At 42.8% G+C, this 24,238-nt stretch overlaps 1 long non-coding RNA gene across 1 annotated transcript in view; it reads left to right on the top strand.

Moving 5' to 3' along the window:
- Positions 1 to 6,768: 6,768 nt before the first annotated feature.
- LOC137519640 (uncharacterized) overlaps positions 6,769 to 24,238 on the top strand; it is a 41,736-nt gene continuing 24,266 nt past the window's right edge. The window contains exon 1 of the long non-coding RNA XR_011021057.1: positions 6,769 to 6,906. This is a non-coding gene — a long non-coding RNA (uncharacterized lncRNA). The remainder of the gene's footprint in view (positions 6,907 to 24,238) is intronic.

Genomic DNA, 24,238 nt, shown 5'->3' on the forward strand with positions numbered 1-24,238 from the left:
GGCAAATTTGCATGCAGTAGAAGTGAAGCATACTTTTGACTGACTGTATGCTTCACTGTACCGGACGCAATGCAACGGATCGGGGCAGCGCTGCTGCAAGTTATGCTGTCACAGGGTATGCAATGCAAGGGCCACTGTGGATGTGACCTATTGCAAAGGTGTAAAAGAGATTTCATTTTATCATTCAGTAAGGTTAAAAAGAATTCAAGGGCTGACTGGTTGCTATGGGCACCAGCGCAATGTTTTGGTTCATCAGTTTAGATAGATTAGGCCAACTAAACCTTGAGCACAGGGTAAATCCACCAAATATTGATATTTCTACTGATGATGAAAACATACAAATGACGTAAAATCAACCTATGAATCTCTTAGGAACTGGGAAAGTGAACATTTATTATAAACTATGATTTTTTTTTAATCAGTACATTGTGCGTGGGTGTTGAGAGCTGTTGTGCAGGGTGCAGAGATGTCAGAGGTGATCAGAACTGCTAGACTAATGCTAACACTAGTCTTCAACTCACTCTGACAGCAAAGGCTGGATTTACCATAAGCACTGTAGGCACGTGCCTACAGGCGCCTGATGATGGAAAGGCGGCTCACTCCTCTCCTCGAGTGTGTCCTTCCTTACCATCCAAGTAGACCATAAATGAGTGGTTATTCATCCATCTCTCTGCATTCCACCTTCAAGCTCTCCCTTCAGTTGGGGGCACTTCTAGCTACCTAATACCTGGGGGCACCTCTAGCCAGAGCCGGATTAAGGCTATATGGGGCCCTAAGCAAAGTAACTGATTTGGGCCCCCCATCATGTCGTAATAGAATCAGAAGATGCAGCTGCACAGCAACATGCCGCACACACCGGGGCAGCCGAGCAACTGGTTGCTATGTGCAACAGCCCGCTTTCCTCCGTGGGTGCACAATGCAGAAAATAGCAGCGGCAAAATGCAGAGTGAGAAATGAATGACAGGGACATTTGCACTCAGGGGCAGTGCAGGGACAAGGTCCTCCAGCACCCAAGGCTGAGACACCAAAGTGCGCCCCTCCATCCCTCCCACCCCAGCCGTCACACACTGACTGCTATTAGACTAAGAGGGCCACAGGGCCCACAACTTCCCCAACACCTTAATATCTAGTTATCTGGCTTGCAGTCACTGCTATGTATCCCCTTTTCTTATTTCTTTCTGCTTCATACACAATTAGGAATGACAGCTGAATGAATTGTGCGCCCCCTCCTACACTGCGCCCTGAGGCTGGAGCCTCTCCAGCCTATGCCTCGGCCCGGCCCTGCTCAGGGGCTGGGGCACCCCTGTGAAGAGGGCGCCAGATATCACAGCAGCAGCACTTTCCCCCTGCATCTCCAGCCTGGCAATAGCAGAAAGCTCTGGACACCGCCAAACCGGAAGCCGTTCCCCAGACAGAATTACATAACCCCCGCCCCAGCGAACAACCGATTTCCTCCCAAATTAGACAGCCACCATGCAGCCTCCATCCCAGTGAATACGATAGTCCAGCAGAGAAGGCAGCCGCAGCGGGGGAGAATGACAGCACGAGATGACTCACATTCACCTATTGCGATCCAAAAGCAATAGAGGTCCCGTCATCCGGAGCCCACCTGTCTCCTCTAGACTGCTGCCGCTCTGTTACTACTACTATTACTACTTCCTACTTCATCTGAGAATCAGGAAGTTCAGAGTGAGCGGCTGCACTGTAGAAGAGACAGATGGGTTTCAGATAATGGGATCTCTATCGCTTGGATCATGGATAGGTGAGTGAGCGTTTGCCATCTGCTGCTATTATTCTTGCTGCAGCTGTGGTTCTCTGTGGGAAGGGAGGGCGGAGTGGGCAGCGGCAGAGTGCACAGTAGCAGGAGGGGGACCTAGGAGGAGAGCCTGGCTCTGAAGACAATCAGCAGCGCACGGCATCATTTGACAAGACAAGACAAATAACATTTATATCGCGCTTTTCTCCTGGCGGACTCAAAGCGCCAGAGCTGCAGCCACTAGGACGCGCCCTATAAGCAGTAGCAGTGTTAGAGAGACTTGCCTAAGGTCTCCTATTGAATAGGTGCTGGCTTACTGAACAGGCAGAGCCGAGATTCGAACCCTGGTCTCCTGTGTCAGAGGCAGAGCCCTTAAAGGGACTCCGAGCAGTGCCTGTGGGTATGCCTTTAAAGAGACACTGAAGCGAATAAAAAATGATGATATTATGATTTGTATGTGTAGTACAGCTAAGAAATAAAACATTAAGATCAGATACATCAGTCTAATTGTTTCCAGTACAGGAAGAGTTGAGAAACTCCAGTTGTTATCTCTATGCAAACAAGCCATTAAGCTCTACGACTAAGTTAGTCGTGGAGAGGGCTGTTATCTGACTTTTATTATCTCAACTGTAAGTGAACTGTTTACTTTTTCTCTGCTAGAGGAGAGGTCATTACTTCACAGACTGCTCTGAAAGACTCATTTTGAATGCTGAGTGTTGTGTAATCTGCACATATTAGAGAATGATGCAATGTTAGAAAAACACTATATACCTGAAAATAAAAGTATGAGAATATTTTCTTTGCTGCTAATCTTCTAGTAATTATTCATAGTACACAACCAATTCACTATATCATATTTTTTTTTCGCTTCAGTGTCTCTTTAAGCATAGCCACAACTAATTAATTACATCCTCACACCTACCAGCATGATGTTTGTAATTATATCCCCCTGGGTTCCTTATATTTCATTGCATTGTGCTGAATCGAGCTGCCGACTTTGGAGAAAAGTGGTCCTGTGGCCGCGATTTCGATCGCGAAAATAGCGAAATGTAAAAGGCATAGGGCGGCCGTTTATATATCATTGGAAAGAGGAGAAAGAGAGCTTTAAAATGATATGCATCTTTCCATAGTTACTGCACTGCTCAGAGTCTCTTTAACCATTATACCATTCAGCCACCGCTGACAGGATGGCGAAGGCTGGTTTATGTGCTGATGGGGCCCCTTTGACTCTGACTGGGGCCCCAAGTGACTGCTTTTGTTGCCTGGTCGGTAATCCGTCCCTGCCTCTAGCTACCTAATACCTGGGGGCACCTCTAGCTACCTAGTACCTGGAGATACCTTTAGCTACTTAATACTAGGTAGCCAGAGGTACACTCAGTATTGTAGGACACCTGTGGCTACATACCCCAGGCAGGGGAACTAAGGGAGAAGTGACAGCAGGGCCAGACAGCACACTTGTGGTGTGGTTTGGTGGGGGTTTGTAGGTTCATGGAAGGTGAAAGGTAGGGTGCAGGAACATCTGTGCCTATAGGCTCCTGTAATGTAAATCTGGGCCTGCTGACAGCTGTACGTTTAGCACACAGTTTAGCCTGTGATCTACTGGCCATTTAGTGTCATGTGACTGCAATGTAATGCAGCTGAATGGTATCGCTTGACACATGGTGAGGGTTCACGGTAGCAAAGAACCATGTCATGTCTCAGATGTGTCTGCATGAAATGGAGGCCCTCCTTCCCAACTGCCCATACAGAGTACTTCCCAGCGACCAGTGGGTGCAACAGAGCAGATTAGAAATAGTGAGTATACCGCCTGGAACTGCCCATGTGAAATAGGCCTAATTGTATGCTCACCTGAGCACTTCACACTAACGCTATGTACAGGTGCTAGATTTTCCTTGCCCGAGGAAATAATTTAAGATCGTCTTGGGTGAAAATCTAGCATAAGTAGATTTGTACTCATATAGGGACCTGCTGTGATGGTCCGGATCACAAAATGACCACCATGAATCATTGTTATAGTAAACATTGCCTGCTCATCTTACACTCCTCATTCTCATCTCCAGCAGTCCTTTCTGAAGCTGATACCCCAAACTATCACCAAGCAACTACTGTTGGGTATCTGTGTGGGCCTGTAATGCCTTCCAGCATGGACGTTAGTGTTCATTGGCTAAAACAGGAGTTTGTGAATGTTTCAGTCCTTTGACAGTTGTGCATGTTTGACTCATGTGAGTTGCATGTCATGTTCTATGGTAGACACTTCTGAATTTATACTTTTTGTGCCCCTAGGCCAAGTATGTTGTGTCTCCCCCTTTCTTGTGCAGCAGTGCCCCTCCCATTCCATGTGCAGCCCCCTTTTCCATGTGCATCCTCAGTGGCATAACTAAGGAACTTGGGGCCCTGGTGTGAGTTTTACATGGAAGCCCAAGCACTCTATTGATATAGAGCCCCAAAACCTGCGAAGGACAGCTGCAGTGTCAGGGAGGTGTAATTAGAGTAAGGAAGGATTACCACTATATAATGTACATATAGAGGTGTTTATTATCAGCATAGCACCAATGAAAAGCAAATAAGATGAATGAAGGAGGGCCCCTCTAGTCCAGGGGCCCCGGTGCAGTCTCAACCTCTGCATCCCCTATTGCTACACCACTGTGTATCATCCATGCACAGCAACCCCTTTCTTTCATTAACAGCTCACTTGAGCATCAGTTTCCCTTTTTCATGTTCATGCTCTCCATTTTCAGCCTCCTCTTTCATATGTAGCAACCCCACTCATGTCCAGGTACCCCATTGGGCTGCAGCTGCTCAAGGTCCGGGCCTTTGTGGCCTTTCCAGAAATCCAGCCTTAGGGTAGGTGTAGGAGAAGAGATGCAGGAGGCTTCCTTCTGCGTGAGAACCGATACATTGGGCGACCACCCATGCTGGATACTTGTAGCCGCCGGGAAGTGCCTTGCAGATAAACTGCACCACTGTCACCCTTCCAGGCGAAAGAACCCTTCGGTCTATGCCTGGCAGGGCCGGGCCGAGGCAGAGGCTGGCGAGGCTCCAGCCTCAGGGCGCAGTGTAGGAGGGGACGCACAATTCATTCAGCTGTCATTCCTAATTGTGTATGAAGCAGAAAGAAATAAGAAAAGGGGATACATGACAGTGACTGCAAGCCAGATAATTAGAGATTAAGGTGTTGGGGAGGTTGGGGGCCCTGGGGCACCTATTAGTCTAATAGCAATCAGCGTGTGATGGCTGGGGTGGGAGGGATGGAGGGGCGCACTTTGCTGTCGCAGCCTTCAGCACGAAGGACCTTGTCCCGGCTCTGATGCCTGGAGATGGGTTTTAATAGCCGCCAATCTGGATACAAAATTAACAGGTAGGCTTTCTTTATACCAAGATCTTATCAAGAAGATTTTGCTCTTTTTGAATTCTCTTATGGTGCATCCACACATGTATAGCAAATTCCACAACACAAAAAGATGAAAGCTCTGCCCTTGTAAGCTTACAATCTAAAACCCATCTGCAACCCATCTTGCCAAAAAATCCAGTACCCCACCTTCAAAGTATCTATGTGGGAAATACTTCTTCTCAGGTAAAGTCTCCTCTGTCAGTTCCAGCACTCAGTCTACAGCATAAACACCCAAAGGGGAGCCGAATAATGGATATAACCTAACACCATGACTTGACTTCAAGAAAATTGGTCAAGATGATATCTCAAATGTTCTCTTAAACCAGAAAAACTGTTAATTAAGATGTAATACCTGATACTTAATAAGGGCCTGCCATAGACCACAATGCAATTTGTGGCTATGGCGGAGCAGAGTGAGTAGATTCAATGCCAGCCAGGATACCGGCAGGGCATGCGGCGGGGGTGTGTAGTCAGCACACAGACATTGGCAATCACAGATGCAGGTGTTATAGCTGTACAACAGATTGGCTGCAGTGCTCGGCTGTAGCAGCTGGAGTTAGGCATAGGTAGGGAGAAGTCAGTGATAGGCGTAGGTTCAAGGGTTAGTGTTAAAGGGGCACTATGGCGAAAAAAATTTAAAATTTTAAAATATGTGCAAACATACAAATAAGAAGTACGTTTTTTCCAAAGTAAAATGAGCCATAAATTACTTTTCTCCTATGTTGCTGTCACTTACAGTAGGTAGTAGAAATCTGACAGAAGCGACTAGTCCATCTCTTCATAGGGGATTCTCAGGGATTTATTTAGCTTCTTTGTGACCTAATCTACACTGCCTACTAATTACTGAAAAGTGTCATGCTGTATGGAGAATCCTTTTCAAAATTGGCATGCTAACATTCAAATCCCTACATTACCTAGGCCCTGGATACCTGAAGGATTTGTTGCAACTGCGTCACACCTCCCACAAACTCAAATCAAAAGATAACTGATAACTTGACCACCCCCAGTGTCCAGCTAAAAACTTTTGGAGCCAAAGCTTTTGTCATGCTGCCCCTGCCCTGTGGAATGCCTTGCCAAACTTAATCAAGACAGCTCCAAACCTGGATACATTTAAAGCAATACTGAAAAGCCACCTGTTTATTCTGGTATTTGTGATCACATAACGTTTTCTGCTGTACACATCACTATGTACTGATCTGATACAAGCTTAAGCAGTTTGGGTCCTACAGGAGAAAAGCGCTTTACAAATGTTTAGTTGTTGTTGTTATATGATATTATAGGATTAGTGCTATAATAAGCATTTTACCAATATTGTTGTTGATACTTACATTGACATAAATGTTCAGCTCACTTAAAGGGGCACTACAGCGACAAATTGTAACATTTAAAATATGTGCAAACATATACAAATAAGTACACTTTTTCCAGAGTAAAATGAGCCATAAATTACTTTCTCCTATGTTGCTGTCACTTACAGTAGGTTGTAGAAATCTGATAGAGGCGACAGGTTTTGGACTAGTCCATCTCTTCATAGGGGATTCTCAGGGATATATTTATTTTCAAAAGCACTTAGTGAATGGCAGTTGCTCTGTCCAACTGCCAAAAAACTGTGTAAGGAGCAGGAAAGCTGGCCAGCATTATTGTTTAAATCCTTTTTAGGGAATATCTTTATAAAGAATAAAAGCCTTGGTGAGAATCCCCTATGAAGAGATGGACTAGTCCAAAACCTGTCACTTCTGTCAGATTTCTACTGCCTACTGTAAGTGACAGCAACATAGGAGAAAAGTAATTTATGGCTCATTTTTTTACTCTGGAGAAAACGTACTTCTTATTTGTTTATGTTTGCACATATTTTAACCACTTCGCTGCCCGGGTACAGTATATCTACGCTCCTTTGAACTTCAGTTCCCCGCCGGCGCGTAGATATACACGCCCCCCGACGCTGCCGCCACTGTCCACGCTCCCGCTCTCTTGGTGGGGAGAAAAGGGGGGGGGGATCACTTGTATGCTGTGCTGTGCGGCCCTGCAGCTGGGCCTTAAAGCTGCAGTGGCCAATTACACAAAACACAGCCTGGTCTTTAGGGGGGTTTACCACTGTGGTCCTCAAGTGGTTAAACTTTGCAAAAGAAACAAAAAGAGGGACACAGAGAGCCCAATACAGTGTAGTATGCACTGGTAAATTAAGGTGCGTGGAAAGAGTATGTGCAATATACTCACAAGTCAGGGTTATTGCATAGGCAACCACTGTATAGGCAGGTGGGGAGATTAGACCTGTCCCCACACAGGATTAAGAAGTCGCTCTCTGTAGATCAAGGAAAAAAGGGGTAACAGCCCTCCACCAAGGGTGGATATGTATAATGTAGTATGGATACAGAGGCGCCAGAAGGATAAAAAGATCGACTCCAGTAAAATACAACGCGTTTCGCGTATACAAAAACAGGTGTTTTTTACTGGAGTATGTAAAGAAATTGTTTTGCTGAAAATTGATCGGTATCTTCTTGCGTCTGCCCGGAGGAGATAAGTCCACCACTACCTCCTCACTTTTAAACGTTTAAGATCTTTTTATCCTTCTGGCGCCTCTGTATCCATACTACGCTAATTTAAACGTTCTTATCTATGCCTAACATGAAAGTACCCCATCTACACCTAGTGTTAACCTGTAGCCGCTAATGGTAGTCAGCTAGACCTGCATCACAGCCAATCTTCGGCTTTATAATAGCCAAACTCTGGCACCAAAATCTAGAGTTTAGCTGTTTAATATAATAGCTAAACAGCCAACCCCAGAACCGATTATAAATTCCCGCCGCCTGCGGCATCAGTAGCCAGACTTCGGCTAGTAACTGTTAGTAACTGCTAGTGCCCAATTTCCTCAGTGGTCACCACCATAACAGCAAACATACATTGCAGTCTATGGCGACTCCTAATTTAATGAATGACAAAGAGGTGCCCAAGGATATATGAAACGGTGTTAAAAATAATTAAATTAGAAAAGAGGAGGTGGCTTACCTCAAAATAAAACAATTAAAATATAATATAGGAATATGGGAGACTCTTGCCTACTGTACAGAGGTTAGCCCAACTAGTGAAGGATGAAAGGGGTTCTCTCTCCTTACATATGAATGTTTAGGGTTATATTCCATTAAAACATACTTGAAGGGAAGGTCCAAGCAAAATAAAAAAATGAGTTTCACTTACCTGGGGCTTCTACCAGCCCCATGCAGCCATCCTGAGCCCTCGTAGTCACTCACTGCTGCTCCAGTCCCCCGCTGACAGCTTGCCAACCTCGGAGGTCGGCGGGCCGCATTGCGTACATTTTTACGCATTCCCGCTAGTGCAGGAACAATAACACATACGTTTTTACGCATTACTGGTTCAATGCGTAAAAATGTACGTATTGAACCAGTAACGCGTAAAAATGTATGTGTTATTGTTCCTGCACTAGCGGGAATGCGTAAAAATGTACGCAATGCGGCCCGCCGACCTCCGAGGTCGGCAAGCTGCCAGCGGGGGACTGGAGCAGCAGTGAGTGACTACGAGGGCACAGGATGGCTGCATGGGGCTAGTAGAAGCCCCAGGTAAGTGAAACTCATTTTTTTATTTTGCTTGGACCTTCCCTTTAAAGGACATCCAAAGTGAAAATAAACTGATGAGCTTTTTTTTTTTTAGATATCCCACAGTTTTATTTTATATTTAAATAAAGTTTTTAAGTTGCTGTTCAAGGTTGTCTCTGCTCAACGACACCTTCATTAAAGTATGCTAGAGCTCAAATCTATGAATCATTGACCCTTTTAATCTCTTTCTTGCTCCAAGAAGCCATGTACTGACAGGAAAGTGTTTAATGGTTGTAAATACTTATCAGTGAGGGTTATACTATAGTCTGACCCAGTCCAACCCGGTCCCGACCCGGACAGAAACTGTCACTTGCATACCTGATGTTGAACTCTTTCATGCTGAGAAAGAAAAAAAGGAACACAGCCTAGTTATTTGTGTGCTTGGCACTGTACATACACATGTCTATCCCATCATGTCACATGTCACTTCAGTTTTCCTTTAAAGCCTTTAAATCTATTCTGCATATTCAATTGGAAGAAATCAGTACCTTGTGAAATGAATGATTTTTATACATGCTACAATAATATTTTCTCACTAACTCGATTATCTATCATACAGAAGGTAAGAAGTTTTTATAATCATTTTTAGGCCTCTTTCACAGTAGGACGTTGTGTTTTGATGCAACGTTAAAGTCGCAACGCAAATTACAACGCAATGCCCCAAAAAAGTTGCAGCGCATCTTAATGCCCCGTTATGGTCGCATACAGTAGAGCATACAGGCAATGAAAAGTATGTTTCCAAGTCATTACTGAGCATGTGCAAACAGTCAAACGCAGCTAATAACGTGTATAATGCACAGCATGCAGTACTTTCACTTAACGTGCAGCGTTAGACACCAACGCAACGTGTGCACTGTGAATGGGGCATTGATTTTTTATTGCAGTGAGTTATTCTGCGTTAAATGTTGTTTTAACGTGCAACTTTAATGTCGCACTGTGAAATGGGTACTTCTTCCAAACAGCCCACAAAGTTGTATGTCAATCATTGTCTCTGAGGGTGTTACAGGAATACAGGTCCCAGTCTATCCAAAGAAAAATAAGGAAGGGCTGGTTCATACGGACGTCTGCGTGGCATCGCGTTTGGGGGCGTTGCGGCGGCTGCGTGGTCAGGCTTTCAGTAGCCTTCGCGTCGCGTTCCGATGCGGTCGCGTTTTTCCTTCCCCTAGGGGGACATTAGCCGTCGCGGTTGGCCGCCCCCTGGAAGCTACATGTCGCTTCCAGGGGCAGCTCGAACGCTACCAAAAATCGTGACCTGAACGCCGCGAAGCTCGGTGTAAACGCTCCCATTCACTTGAATGGGAGCGTTTACCGCGATGTTCCGAACGCTTGCGGTAAACGCTCCGCAAAAGTCCGTCTGAACCAGCCCAAAGTTGTGACTCAACATCTTTTTTTTTTTTTAAATGTGAAGTTTTTCATTACTAGGCTGTAAACACACTATGAGCACTTTCTGAGAGCTTTTCTGACCATCAGAGCTTTCTGAGCATTTTTAAAAAAATGCTCCCATTGATTTGCATTAAAATCGCGGTAAAATTGAGGTAAAAATCGTGAGTGAGGCAATTTTACCTTGGTTTTAATGCAAATTAATGGCAGCATTTTAAAAAAAACGCTCAGAAAGCTCATGGTCAGAAAAGCTCTGAGAAAGCGCTTGTAGTGTGTCTACACAGCCTAAAATGACTTCATCTGTCTAAACCAGGTGAAGAGAATGCTTCAGATATTTAAAATGATGAATAATTTGCTTACCTCAGGCAACAAAGAGTCTAGCCTACTTGACACTCATTAGGCAGATGTTAAAGCATACCTGAACTGACATGTGATATAATGACATAAACCGGTACAACCAGTCCTAGTAAAAACTTAAACTGAACTAAGGTTTTGTGGGATGTCCCAGGGCTCCGAGGATACCAGAAAAAAAACAAAGGGAGTGCAAACTGTAAATAACACCATAGGGTGGGGGTTAGGTGTTATACTCATGTCCCCCCCCCCCCCACTCCTCTTGGTGGTTGCTCTCCAGATGATTAGGCTCCTCGATGTAGGGAGAAAGTACAGACAGACTCTCAAACAGGGGGAGAAACTAAACAATGCAACCTTAACTACTTAAAGACCGCCCCACGCCAATGGGCGAGGTTGCGGCGGCAGCCCCAGGACCGCCTAACGCCAATTGGTGTCAAGTCCTGGGGCTGGGATTTGCAGGAAATCGCGCGCAGACTGTGTGCACATCTCCTGCTTGAGGGGCGGAGCTCCGCCCTGACTTCAGTCTGTTAGACGGCGAAACCGCCGTCTTTACACATTGTACAGCACTGCGAGCAGCAGCAGCGCTGTACTGGGGACAGCCGTGTGACACAGCTGTCCCCTCCTGACTGTCGGCGGTGATCGGCTGTCATAGGCTGAAGCCTATGACAGCTGATCACATGGATTGGCCAGCGGGGAAAGGGAGAGAGTGGGGAATATAAACAAATAAAAAAATAGCAAAATGTATTTAAAAAACAAACATTTATTGAAAAATAAATAAACAAATAAATATCCGGGGGCGATCTGACCCCACCAACAGAGAGTTCTGTTGGTGGTGAGAAAAGGTGAGGGAAATCACTTGTGGGCTGTGTTGTGCGCCCCTGCAGCTCAGCCTTAAAGCTGTAGTGGCCATTTTCACAAAAATTATCCTGGTCTTTAGGGGGGTTTTCCACTGTGGTCCTCAAGTGGTTAAAGAGGAACTTCACCCATATACAAACATACTGTCATTAAGATACATTAGGTATGTTAATTAAAATAGATAATATAATCTCTTACCAACCCTGTTTTAAAAGAACAGGCAAATGTTTGATTTCATGAGGGCAGCCATCTTTTTGGTTGAAAGGAGGTGACAGGGAGTATGAGACACAGTTCCAACTGTCCTGTGTCCTCCCAGCTGCTAGGCAATGTGAATGAGACACAGTTCCAACTGTCCTGTGTCCTCCCAGCTGCTAGGCAATGTGAATAACAACATAGGAAATCCCATCATGCTTTGCACAGCATCAGAGAAAAAAAGCCCGGGCAGTTTTCTTTGATGGGTGGAGCTTACCTAAAAATGCAGCTAATAATAATGCTTTGGTAAGAAAAACAAAGTTCTGATGCTGTGAAACTGTTAAAGAAACACCAAGCCTTTTCAGTTCTGCTGAGTAGATTTTTAGTCCGGAGGTTCACTTTAAGACTAAGGTGTAGATTACATCTACGTTTGGGTGGAGGCCCACAAAGAAAGATAATACATTAAAAAAAATAGAGAGTAATAGGTTGGCCTACCTCTCTAGAAGAATGCGCCTCTTGGGTGCATGTTGGTATAAACAAATAAGTTTATTGAAACATTTAAAAATGACAATTTTCAAAACATCATATAACACTACAAAAAACCCCAATACTCAAAAACTGTGTAATGGGAAATATATTTATTGTTCCGGAGAAGAGAATGCATTACGTAGGTTGACCGTGCTACCTTAAAGAGACACTGAAGCAAAACAAAATGATGATATAATGAATTGGTTGTGTAGTACGGATAATTACTAGAAGATTAGTAGCAAAGAAAATATTAGATATTAGATAGTGTTTTTTAAATAAAACTGCATCATTCTCTAATATTTGTAGTTTACACACTACTCAGCATTTTACATGTTTTTACAGAGCAGTCTTGTGAACTATTGACCTGTCCTCTGGAGAGAAAAACAAATTACAATGACTGACAGTTGAGATAACAAGCTTCAGAAGACAGAGCCCTCTGCGACCTGAACGTCGTGGGGCTCAATGGCTTTTTTGCACAGATAAGAAATTGAGTTTTTTAACTCTTCCTGTACTGGAAACAATATTAGACTTATGTCTCTGCTCCTAATGTTTTATTTCTTAGCTGTACTACACATGTAAATCATTATATCATATTTTTTTCTGATTCAGTGTCTCTTTAAGTGAGTAAAAATTTGTGACTAATAATTCAATGGTAAAATATCCATACCTTATAAGCTGGCCTATATTTTTCTCATAACACACCACCTTAATTGATACAATCTTTTCCAAATATTCACATACTTCAAAAACAAACATATTAAAATAGGATATTAGAATTAAAAAATAAATATTACAACTATTACCGAGACTCTTATGAGTCTAAAACTATTATTTTACGTATTTTATTGTTCTGCATGTCTTCTCCCAAAAGTTGCTGAACAGAGCTATACTTTCCTTCACCCATAATTTCCTGACCTGCTATGAGGTATCAGACCTCTGAAACAGTTCCCAGAAGCCTCTGTTGTCTGGAAATGACAGTTCATGCAGTAGTGTGGCAGCTTCTACCTCCTTTCTACTAAAGTTTCCTCCTAACTAGACGCCATTTGGAGTTGGGAAGGATTTTATTTCCCTTTTGGAGCTAATTGGACCCTTGTAAGGCTTTTTCGCCTTCCTCTTTATCAACATGGATATTTGAGGGAGCAGGCTGGTGTTGTACTTTATTTTCTGGTTGTTGAACTCGATGGACATATGTCTTTTTTCAACCCAAATAACAATGTCAGATGGAGTATGTACAAATGACCAAACAGATTTCCCTGTTCTCACTAAAATATGGTACATTTATAACATACATGAGCTGCCATGTAGCAAGGTGAGATAAAATTGGGTCTATAGTAATGAACCTTTTTAATATTTCCCTGCTTTCTCATTTTTTATTGGCTGCGATGATTGATAACCCAGTGTTATAAATACAATCTTGGTGCAGTTCTGTATTAAAAAGTCTTAAAACATGAAGACATGTGACTGTGACAAGGAATCCCAATGACAAGGAGGGGAAAGATTTCCTGTACTCATCATGTATAGGACCTCAATATTCTCTCTACTCCCACTGCACGCGATTATCATGCGATCAAAGTGGGTTTCCCTGTAGAAGAGAAATGTTCAATCAAATCTGGTAAACTATTTCAAAATGGAAGATCACAAGAAACTTGCATAGCACTGCTTTCGCTAAGCGATATTTGTGTACTCCCATTGATTTAACTCAAATACAAATTCAGAAAAAATGTTGCATGAACTGTTTGCATTTGGTTAAAAATCAGATTGGACCAGTAGAAAAAGAGCACGGCAATTACTAACTTAAACATGGTGCACTTGTGATTAGAGCTGAAAGACGGATCAAAGCACAGCCGGTAGAAAAGGGTGCTAAGCAAAGAGTAGCAGTGGACGAGACAGGTAATTATGGTGCACACTCGTGCCTGGTAATTTTGGAAGCCGATAGAATTATATAGTGGTGCCAGCTGTGCCATTATGGAGCACGGTACTTAGTAGTGGCAGTGGTGCCAGCGGGATTCATCAGCGAACGGACCAAATTATTGGTTTCAAAAGTGGTGCACTGGGGGTTTGTTTTAGGTGTAGGTGGGTGGGTAGCGTTAGTTGTTGGTAAAGGGGTTAGTGTTAGGTGTAGGTGGGGGAGTAGTGTTAGGCATTGGTAGAGTGGTTAGTGGTAGATGTAGGTGAGCGAGTAGTGTTAGTTGTAGGTAGAGGGGTTAGTGTTAGGTGTAGGTGAGTAGGTAGTGTTAGTTGTAGGTAGAAGGATCAGTGTTAGGTGTAGGTGAGCGGGAAGTGTTAGTTGTAGGTAGAGGTGTAAGTGTTAGGTGTAGGTGAGCAGGTAGTGTTAGTTGTTGGTAAAGGGGTTAGTGTTAGGTGAAGGTGAGTGGGTAGTGTTAGTTGTAGGTAGAGGGACTAGTGTTAGGTGTAGGTTAGCAGGTAGTGTTAGTTGTAGGTAGAAGGGTTAGTGTTAGCTGTAGGTGAGCGGGTAGTGTTAGTTGTAGGTAGAGGGGTTAGTGTTAGGTGTAGGTGAGCGGGAAGTGTTAGTTGTAGGCAGAGGGGTTAGTGTTCTGTGTAGGTGAGTGGGTAGTGTTAGTTGTTGGTAAATAGGTTAATGTTAGGTGTAGGTGAGCGGGAAGTGTTAGTTGTAGGTAAAGGGGTTAGGGTTAGGTGTAGGTGAGCGGGTAGTGTTACTGGTTGGTAGAGGGGTTAGTGTTAGGTGTTTAGTTGGGGGGATAGTGTTAGGCGTTGGTTGGGGGTTACAGTTAGGGTACGCTAGCTGATAGAAGACTATTGGTAAAATCTGCTATTGTATTCATCCAGCAATAGTTCATCCGACACAAAAAAAATTAATTTTGGCTTTACTGAACGCTAAAATTACCAAGCGCTTGTTATTGCAGGTATGCACAGTGGATGCCAATGGCAAAGTCTAAAGGCTCATAGAAACGCGGGAAATTCTCAGCCAACACGCTCATTCTAGGAAGTCTTGCCTGAGAATCTAGCACTTGTACAGGTGTCCGATTGTTAAGAGCAACACCATGTGTACAGGCCAGGGCTATATATTCAATTCTAGAATAAAATCATAATAACAATGTATGATTTCAGGAAAGCTATATTTAGAACTATCACTATAGATACACATATTTATCTCATCATGCTATTTTCAGTTCATGTTTACTTCAACCGGTTCTCAGAGAGCAACAGATAAAACGTACTACTATTCCTTAGGCGCAAATGTGAGTATTGCATTATTTACGATCTCCCTGGACATGCCTGAGGACACGGTCCTTGTGGATGCATGTAGTTCAGTTTGCACATGATGACACCAAGATTTCTGCTAAAGCAGGCTCTAATTTCTGTGTTTAAGGTATTTTTTTTCTAAACTGAACTAATTTACTTACTATATCTCTTCCTCACACCCAGTATCAAGCCTGCAAACATTTGCTAACACATTTTTTGACCTGAAAACCTGCTCATAATAATATAACATAAAACTAATAGTTTTCTTCCTTTTAAGAAGTTAACATATAAATACAGATGCTGTACTCAACTCCCTTCCCCCAAAAAATAAATAAATAAAAGAAAATAAAGATGTAATGTTATGGCATGATAAACAATACAGTCCCAAGCCTAAAAAGCACTAGACTACATTTCCTTTTTCTCAGTGTGAGGGTTAATAATTCGGGCGCAGATTTCAATTAGCCGCTGCTGCGCGCATCCGCCGTTCCCGTCGCTGCGATTTCGCCGCTGAATCCTGACGTCTCTTGCCTGCCGCTCACTTGCTCTGCCTGTCTCTATGACGGCAGAGCCCTGTGAGCGGTTCTGGAGACGATTTCATTGGCTCCTGGCCCTGTCTTTCAATGTAAGCCGCTCTCATTGGCTTACATTGAAAGATAGGGTCAGGAGCCAATGAAAGCGGCTCCTGACCGGCTCACAGGAACTCTGCTGTCATAAACACGGCAGAGTGGGTGGCCCAGGTTCCCGACGTGCGACGGTGACTGCGGTTGCGGCGGGTAAGTTTGGCAATTTATCGTTTTCCATCAGGATTCCGACGTTTATGTACCAGCGGTCTCTGGTCCTTAAGGGGGCAGAGACCGCTGGTACTTAAGTGGTTAAAATCTAATGTCAAAATTATCCTGAGTATTTTTGTTTTTTGCCTGTTGCTGCCTTAAAAGGTATTTTATTGATAAAGTGTAAAAATATCACCAAGGATAAAACCTAGAAGAAAAAAGGAATTGCATTAGTGCCATTTTCTATACAGGTAGGGCTATAGCAACTCTCAGTGATAAATAATTGTAAGCCATAAAGCTCCTGCCTGGCAATGAACTGATCCTGAGTACAGGGAACAGACTAAAAAAAAAAGGTGAAGATTGTAGCTGCGGAGCATAAAAAGACTATCATTCAGCTGAGGCAATTCAAGTATTAACCTTACTTTTTTAACTTTTGAGTGCAAGATAAAACTGGGGGATTCTAGGAAAGTCCTATTTATGAAAAAGACTATAGATAAGTGATAGAGCTAGAGGTGCAGCTAGTAGGTAAGCAATGCCTGTTACTCAGACCTCCCCAATGGCACACTTTATCATGAACTTCACCTAATGGGGAAGCTCATTTTATATTTTTTCATGTACAGGTCCCTTTAAGCACTCCCTTAAAACTCAACAAGGATATGCCCTAACTTAGGCCATTCCCCTCTATCCTCTGGCCAAGTTGTGCTCCTTACTAAATATAAACTAAAAATACTCCGTCTCTAAGTATACATATTGTCTATTAACCCACCTAAGTTTCTCTCTATTCCTTCAGAATGTAAGGTCACAAGGGCACGGCTCTCTCACCCTTTTGTGTCTTGGAATTTGTTATATATTTTGATCATCATGTCACATTTGTCACTGTGGCTACTATGTCTACCATTTCTATACTATGTGCAAATGTCTATATTCATGTTTGTTTGTTACTCTGTACAGTGCCATGGAATATGTTGGCACTTCATAAACTAATAATAATAATAATAATAAGGCAAGCTGGAATCTGCACTGTCTTTGTGGATTGCGGACTCCCTACAAACCTCTCATCTTGCTGCAGGAGTACCTAGCGGCACAGAGTAGGAGCTTGTTACTCATTTTCCACACCTGTACTAATCCACTGATCATCAACGAACTTTAACACTCCCATTCCAGAGTTTCTGTTAGGAACCTGTTAGCTTAAAGAGAACCAGAGATGAAGCACCCTCTTGTATTTTACCTTATAAATCAGTGGGAACATGACAGTAAACACCTATTCTGCCCTTTGTTTCATTGTTCTCTGTGTAATCTGACTGTTATCACCTCTGATAAGAACCCCCGACTGAGAAGTCAGGCTGATCTGTCTAGCTTTGCTACAGAAAGATTATAGCTAAGTCTGTCTTCTGTGGTGTTATTTCAAGCCCAAGCCTGCCCCCTTGTGGCTTTGCTATAATGACTCAGCAATAATCATTCCCAGCAAAGCCAGATTTAATTGCTCAGTCTGGGATTCTTGTGACTGCTGATAACAGACACTTTTAGCAGTGAGGACGAAACAGACAGCATGGTAAGTGTTTTCTCTAATGTTCTTACTGATATACATGGTAAAATACACAAGGGTGCTTCCTCTCTGGTTCCCTTTAAGCACTGCCTTTCTGTTAGTAATAGTAAAGTTTCACTTTTACAAGTGAGTAGGAAAAAAAATGTAGTTTTCAACTTGTAGAGTCCGCTGATGTAGAGGTCTACTGGACTCTTTTTCAATGCATTGTGGTTTTCCAAAAATGAAAGAGACCACATTCTCCTTTCTCAGGTGTTCATCTCTCCTTCACCCAGTTTTAGGTTGTTTTTTTTTTTCAACAGACCCATCAATCAATACTGCCCAGAGTTAAACCATGCGATGTAAACATGGGAGTGACCCATTCATGAGAAAATAATTACTTCCTATATTTATGGAGAAAATAGAGATTATGCAAGCGAATCACTGTGAGCAGCTGCAACCTTGTCTGACATATTCTGTATTAGTAGTACCTACAAATCATTGAACCCATAGCAGAATTTTGATGGGACAATCAAACCTTAAAGAGACTCTGTAATGGAGGGATACTTACCTCGGGAGCGGGAAGCCTCAGGGTCCCAATGAGGCTTCCCCCTCCTCTGTAGCTTTGGGAAATCCAGCGCTGGCTCCCTCAAAAGGCCCTCGACAAGGCTTGACAAGAGAGCGCAGGCACGGGCAATATTTACCTATCCTGCTTAGGCGCACTAGCCGCTCTTTATTCGGGTTAAGGCAGAAATAGCCAAACCCGATCAGCCGCTGAAGAAGCAGGTCACATACCTGCGAAACAGCTGTCAGGCAACCCCCTTCCCCCCACTGCTAACCACTCTGTAACCCGGCCACAATAAAAGGACTTTTATGCAGCAGTGCCCATTTCTCCTTCTCCCGATCAGATCCGGGTTCCGCCTTAGACCCGAACAAAGAGCCGCTAGTGCACCTGCTTAGGATTGCCTCGCTGCTATTCGAGGGGTCTCTGCACTGGATTGCCAGGACACCGGAGGAAGGGGGAATCCTCATTACGAACCAGAGGCTTACCCACAGGGGCTCTTTTTTTGATACAGGTTTTTTTAAAGGACATGTATCATGAAAAATTGTAAAATTTTAAATATATATATATATATATATATATATATATATATATATATATATATATATATATATATATATATATATATATACACATTTCTCTTAGAGTAAAATGCACTATAAATTACCTTTTTCTCTATGTCATTTTTACTTACAGTAGGTAGTGAAAATTATCAGGTTTTGGACTAGTCCACCTTTTAATGGAAGATTCTCATTTTTTTTTTTGTTTTTTTTTACAAAAGCACTTACTTAAAGTGGACCCAAATTAAAAATACAAGATTTCAGAAATAAAATCTATTTTCTAAATTATAATAATAAATAGCAGCCTTTTTTCAGCTGCATGATGACAAATATAAAATATTTTACATTTATTGGAGGAACCCCTCCCTTCCTTTCAAATTGTCGGGATTTTTCCGGCAAACTGGTGGAGTAGAAGGTGTCCGGCAATGGAGGAATTGCTAATGGCTGCCCCCAGTATAACCCTAGCTATGAAAAGAGAAGCGTGAAAAGCATGCACTGAAATGATCATAGGTTTGAAGGAGTGTTTATTTATCTTTGTATGTGTCAGAGTGGTGCAACTAAATATTTTTAATTAAAAAAATGTTTGGTTTGGGTCCGCTTTAACTGCAGTTGCCCAGTCCAACTGCCAGAATACTATGAGTAGGGAAGCTGGTTGACATCTTAGTATACAAGTGAGATGCGAAAGTTTGGGCAACCTTGTTAATTGTCATGATTTTCCTGTATAAATAGTTGGTTGTTAAGATAAAAAATGTCAGTTAAAGAGAACCAGAGACGAAACACCCTCATGTATTTTATTACATTTATCAGTGGGAACATGACAGTAAACACCTACCCTGCTTTTAGTTTTATTCTTCTCAGTCTAATCTATCTGTTATCAACTGTTATAAGAATCCACCGACTATTCAGTTGAGGTTTGACCTGGAATCATTATAGCTGAGTCACTCTTCTGTGGAGTCTTTTCAAGCCCAAGCCTGCCACCTCCTGGATCAGATTTCATACTCAGAGCTGTTGACATTGGAGGGGCTGCTGCTGCCGAGAAAGAAGCTCTGAAACAGTGTATCTGTGTGCAGTGTGCAGCCTGTCATTATCTACTGTATGCAGTTTCATTTCTATGAGAGACACTTCCTACAGGCAGCCACACAGCATACCAGAATAATAGTTGAAAGCAGACAGATGAAAGGCTGCAGCAGCAGCAGCCCTGCTTGTCTATAGTCTCATAGAGGATAGACAGCACATCCAGAACAACGTATAACCCGGAAGCAGAACAGGTATGAGCCGGCGGCCATATTGGATATTTCCTGGCGCAATAATGGATAAAAAAAACACTCAAAAAGGCACACCAGAGTGGCGAAATTATCAGGTAGAGCTTTTTTTCTTTACAAGCTATCAACTGATATGTTTATTTTGTGTGAATCGTTCATCTCTGGTTCCCTTTAAATATATCATATAGGAGACACACACAGTGATATTTAAGAAGTGAAATGAAGTTCATTGGATTTACAAAAAGTGTGCAATAATTGTTTAAACAAAATTAGGCAGGTGCATAAATTTGGGCACCACAAAAAAGAAATGAAATCAATATTTAGTAGATCCTCCTTTTGCAGAAATTACAGCCTCTAGATGCTTCCTGTAGGTTCCAATGAGAGTCTGGATTCTGGTTGAAGGTATTTTGGACCATTCCTCTTTACAAAACATCTCTAGTTCATTCAGGTTAGATGGCTTCCGAGCATGGACAGCTTTCTTTAACTCACACCACAGATTTTCAATTATATTCAGATCTGGGGACTGAGATGGCCATTCTAGAACGTTGTACTTGTTCCTCTGCATGAATGCCTTAGTGTATTTTGAGCAGTGTTTAGGGTCATTGTCTTGTTGAAAGATCCAGCCTCGGTGCAGCTTCAGCTTTGTCACAGATTCCTGGACATTGGTCTCCAGAATCTGCTGATACTGAGTGGAATCCATGCTTTCCTCAACTTTGACAAGATTCCCAGTCCCTGCACTGGCCACACAGCCCCCCAGCATGATGGAACCACCACCATATTTTACTGTAGGTAGCAGGTGTTTTTCTTGGAATGTTGTGTTTGTTTTCCACCATGCATAATGCTCCTTGTTATGCCCAAATAATACATTTTAGTTTCATCAGTCCACAGCACCTTATTCCAAAATAAAGCTGCCTTGTCCAAATGTGTCTTTAGCATACCTCAAGTGGCTTTGTTTGTGCTGTGGGCGGAGAAAAGGCTTCCTCTCCATCACTCTCGCATAGAGCATCGCCTTGTGTAAAGTGCGCCAAATGGTTGAATGATGCACAGTGACTCCATCTGCAGCAAGATGATGTTGTAGGTCTTTGGTGCTGGTCTATGGGTTGACTTTGACTGTTCTCTCCATTCGTTGCTTCTGTCTATCTGAGATTTTTTTTTTGGTCTGCCACTTCGAGCCTTAACTTGAACTGAGCCTGTGGTCTTCCATTTCCTCAATAACTGTGGAAACAGACAGGTGAAATCTCTGAGACAGCTTTCTGTATCCTTCCCCTACACCATGATGGTAAACAATCTTTGTCTTCAGGTCAGGTCAGGTGTTTTGAGACCTCCATGTTGCTACTTTTCAGAGAAAATTAAAAGAGGAGGGAAACTTACAATTGACCCCCTTAAATACTCTTTCTCATAATTGTATTCAATAATTATTTCTAAAGGTTTTGGAGTCAATAAAATGACAAATGCACCTACCTAATTTTATTTAAACAATTATTGCGCACTTTCTTTAAATCCAATAAACTTTATTTCACTTCTCAAATATCACTGTGTGTGTCTCCTATATGATATAATTAACTGACATTTTTTATCATAACAACCAATGATTTTTACAGGAAAATCATGACGATTACCAAGGTTGCCAAAAATTTCACATCCCACTGTAGATCCTTTGCTGGGAGTACTTTTGTAAACAATTAAGTTAATATGGAGAATCTCCAATGAGGAGATGGACTAGTCCAAAATCTGTCATCTTTTTACTGTCTACTGTAAGCGACCACAACACAGGTAAAAGTAATTTATAGTGCATTTTACTCTGGGAAAAAGTTACATTTTATTTGTCTGTATTAACCACTTAAGCCCAACTGGACGAACATTCTCGTCCAGTTGGGCTGCACGCACTCCCATGGGCCGTGCGCACTCCCACCGCCGGCCGTTAGCCCGGCGATCAATGAATGGGATTATAGATCCCATTCATTGATCGAAGTCCCCTGCATAAAACCAACAGCCTCTAATCAGAGGCTGCGTTTTTTCTGAGTTACAAAAAGTTCCCCGTCTTCATTCTTCTTCCTGGAAGTGTACGACCACGCTTCCAGGACTTTTTCACTGTGGCCATCTTGTGGCCAAATAGTAAAACTACACACACATCCATTTTTTTTTATAAATTTATAAATTAATACTTTTTTTTACATTTAAAATTAGCTGTTTACCTCCCACACCAAAAATTACCCACATACAATTTTTAATACGAAAAAAATACCATTAAAAAAAAAACATAAATAGTTACCTAAGGGTCTGAACTTTTAAAATATGCATGTCAAAGGAGTATATTAATATATTTTTTAAAATGATGGGCTTGTAAATAGTGATGGACGCAAATTGAAAAAATGCACCTTTATTTCCAAATAAAATATCGTTGCCATACATTGTGATAGGGACATAATTTAAATGGTGTAATAAGTGGGACAAATGGGCAAATAAAATACATGGGTTTTAATTACGGTAGCATGTATTAATTTCAAACTATAATGGCCAAAAGCTGAGAAATAATGATTTTTTCCATTTCTTTCTTAATATTTCTGGAAAAAAGGATTTAGAATAAAATAATTCTTCGCAAAATGTATCACCCAAAGAAAGCCTAATTGGTGGTGGAAAAAACAAGATATAGACCAATTCATTGTGATGAGTAGTGATAAAGTTATTGGCAAATGAATGGGAGGTGAAAGTTGCTCAGATGCAAAAAATAAACAACCCTTCGGGCTTAAAGTGACTCTGTAACAAAAATTACAACGTTTTTTCTACCATGCTACAAGTTCCTAAACCTATTCTAATCTGTTCTGGCTCACTGCAGCACTTTGTACTATCACCGTCTCTGTAATAAATCAATGTATCTTTCCCCTGTCAGACTTGTCGGCCTGTGTCTGGAAGGCTACCAACTCTTCCATGCTGGTCTGTTCCTCTATGCACACTCCAGTGTGTGTTTTATTTACATAAGCCAGCAGCTTCTCTGCTATCTTATCAGTGATAGAAGAGAGCTGGATAAAAATCCTCCTATGTTAGGCTGTGAAAGTAGCTGGCTGACACATACTGAGGAATTACAAACACAGGCAGAGCTGTCTGCAGGAAGCCTGTAATGTTCAGTGCATGAGAGAAGAAGGGGACAGAAGGTAAACACACAAATGATCTTTTGAGATTCAAAAGGAAAGCTGTATACAGCCTGCTTGTGTATGGATGTATTTTCTATGTGTGGACATATTGTACATCAATCTACTTCCTGTTTTGGTGGCCATTTTGTTTGTTTATAAACAAACTTTTTAAAACTGTTTTTGACTACTTTTAATGCGGCGGGGAGCGGCGAAATTGTGACAGAGGGTAATAGGAGATGTCCCCTAACACACTGGTATGTTTACTTTTGTGCGATTTTAACAATACAGATTCTCTTTAAGTGGTTAAAAATTCTGCAATTTTTCACGATGGTGGTCCATTAACCACTTGCCGACTGCCCACAGCCAATGGGCGGCGGCAAAGTGGACGCCGAAAGGACCGCAATACGCCCAAGGGCATTGCGTCCTTTGGGCATGCCGAGGGAGCGATCGCGTCATTGATGATGCACGCTTCCCCCGGCAACTGGCTCCGCCCACCCGTGACGACAAACCGCCGGCCGTTCGGAAGCACTGGCGGGTTGTTAACCCCACGATCACTGCTACAAAGTGTATAATACACTTTATAATGTATACAAAGTGTATTATACATGCTGCCTCCTGCCCTGGAGGTCCCAGTAACCGAGGGATCACCAGGGCAGGCTGCAGCCACCCTAGTCTGCACCCAAACACACTGATCTGCCCCCCCTGCCCCCTGATCGCCCACAGCACCCCTCAGACCCCCCCTGCCCACCGCCCAGACCACTGTTTGCACCCAATCACCCCCCTATTCACCCATCAATCGCTCCCTGTCACTATCTGTCAATGCTATTTTTTTTATTCCCTAAACTGCCCCCTGGGGACTCCTGATCACCCCCACCCCTCAGATTCTCCACAGACCCCCCCCCTGTGTACTGTAAGCATCTATCCCCCCTGATCACCTGTCAATCACCTGTCAATCACCCTTCAATCACCTGTTAATCACCCATCAATCACCCCCTGTCACTGCCACCCATCCATCAGACTCTAACCTGCCCCTTGCGGGCAATCTGATCATCCACCCACACCATCAGATCGCCTGCAGACCCGACGTCAGATCACCTCCCAAGTGCATTGTTTACATCTGTTCTCTCCCACTAATTACCCAT

The sequence above is a fragment of the Hyperolius riggenbachi genome, chromosome 5, assembly GCF_040937935.1.
Source record: "Hyperolius riggenbachi isolate aHypRig1 chromosome 5, aHypRig1.pri, whole genome shotgun sequence".
Lineage (NCBI taxonomy): Eukaryota > Metazoa > Chordata > Amphibia > Anura > Hyperoliidae > Hyperolius > Hyperolius riggenbachi.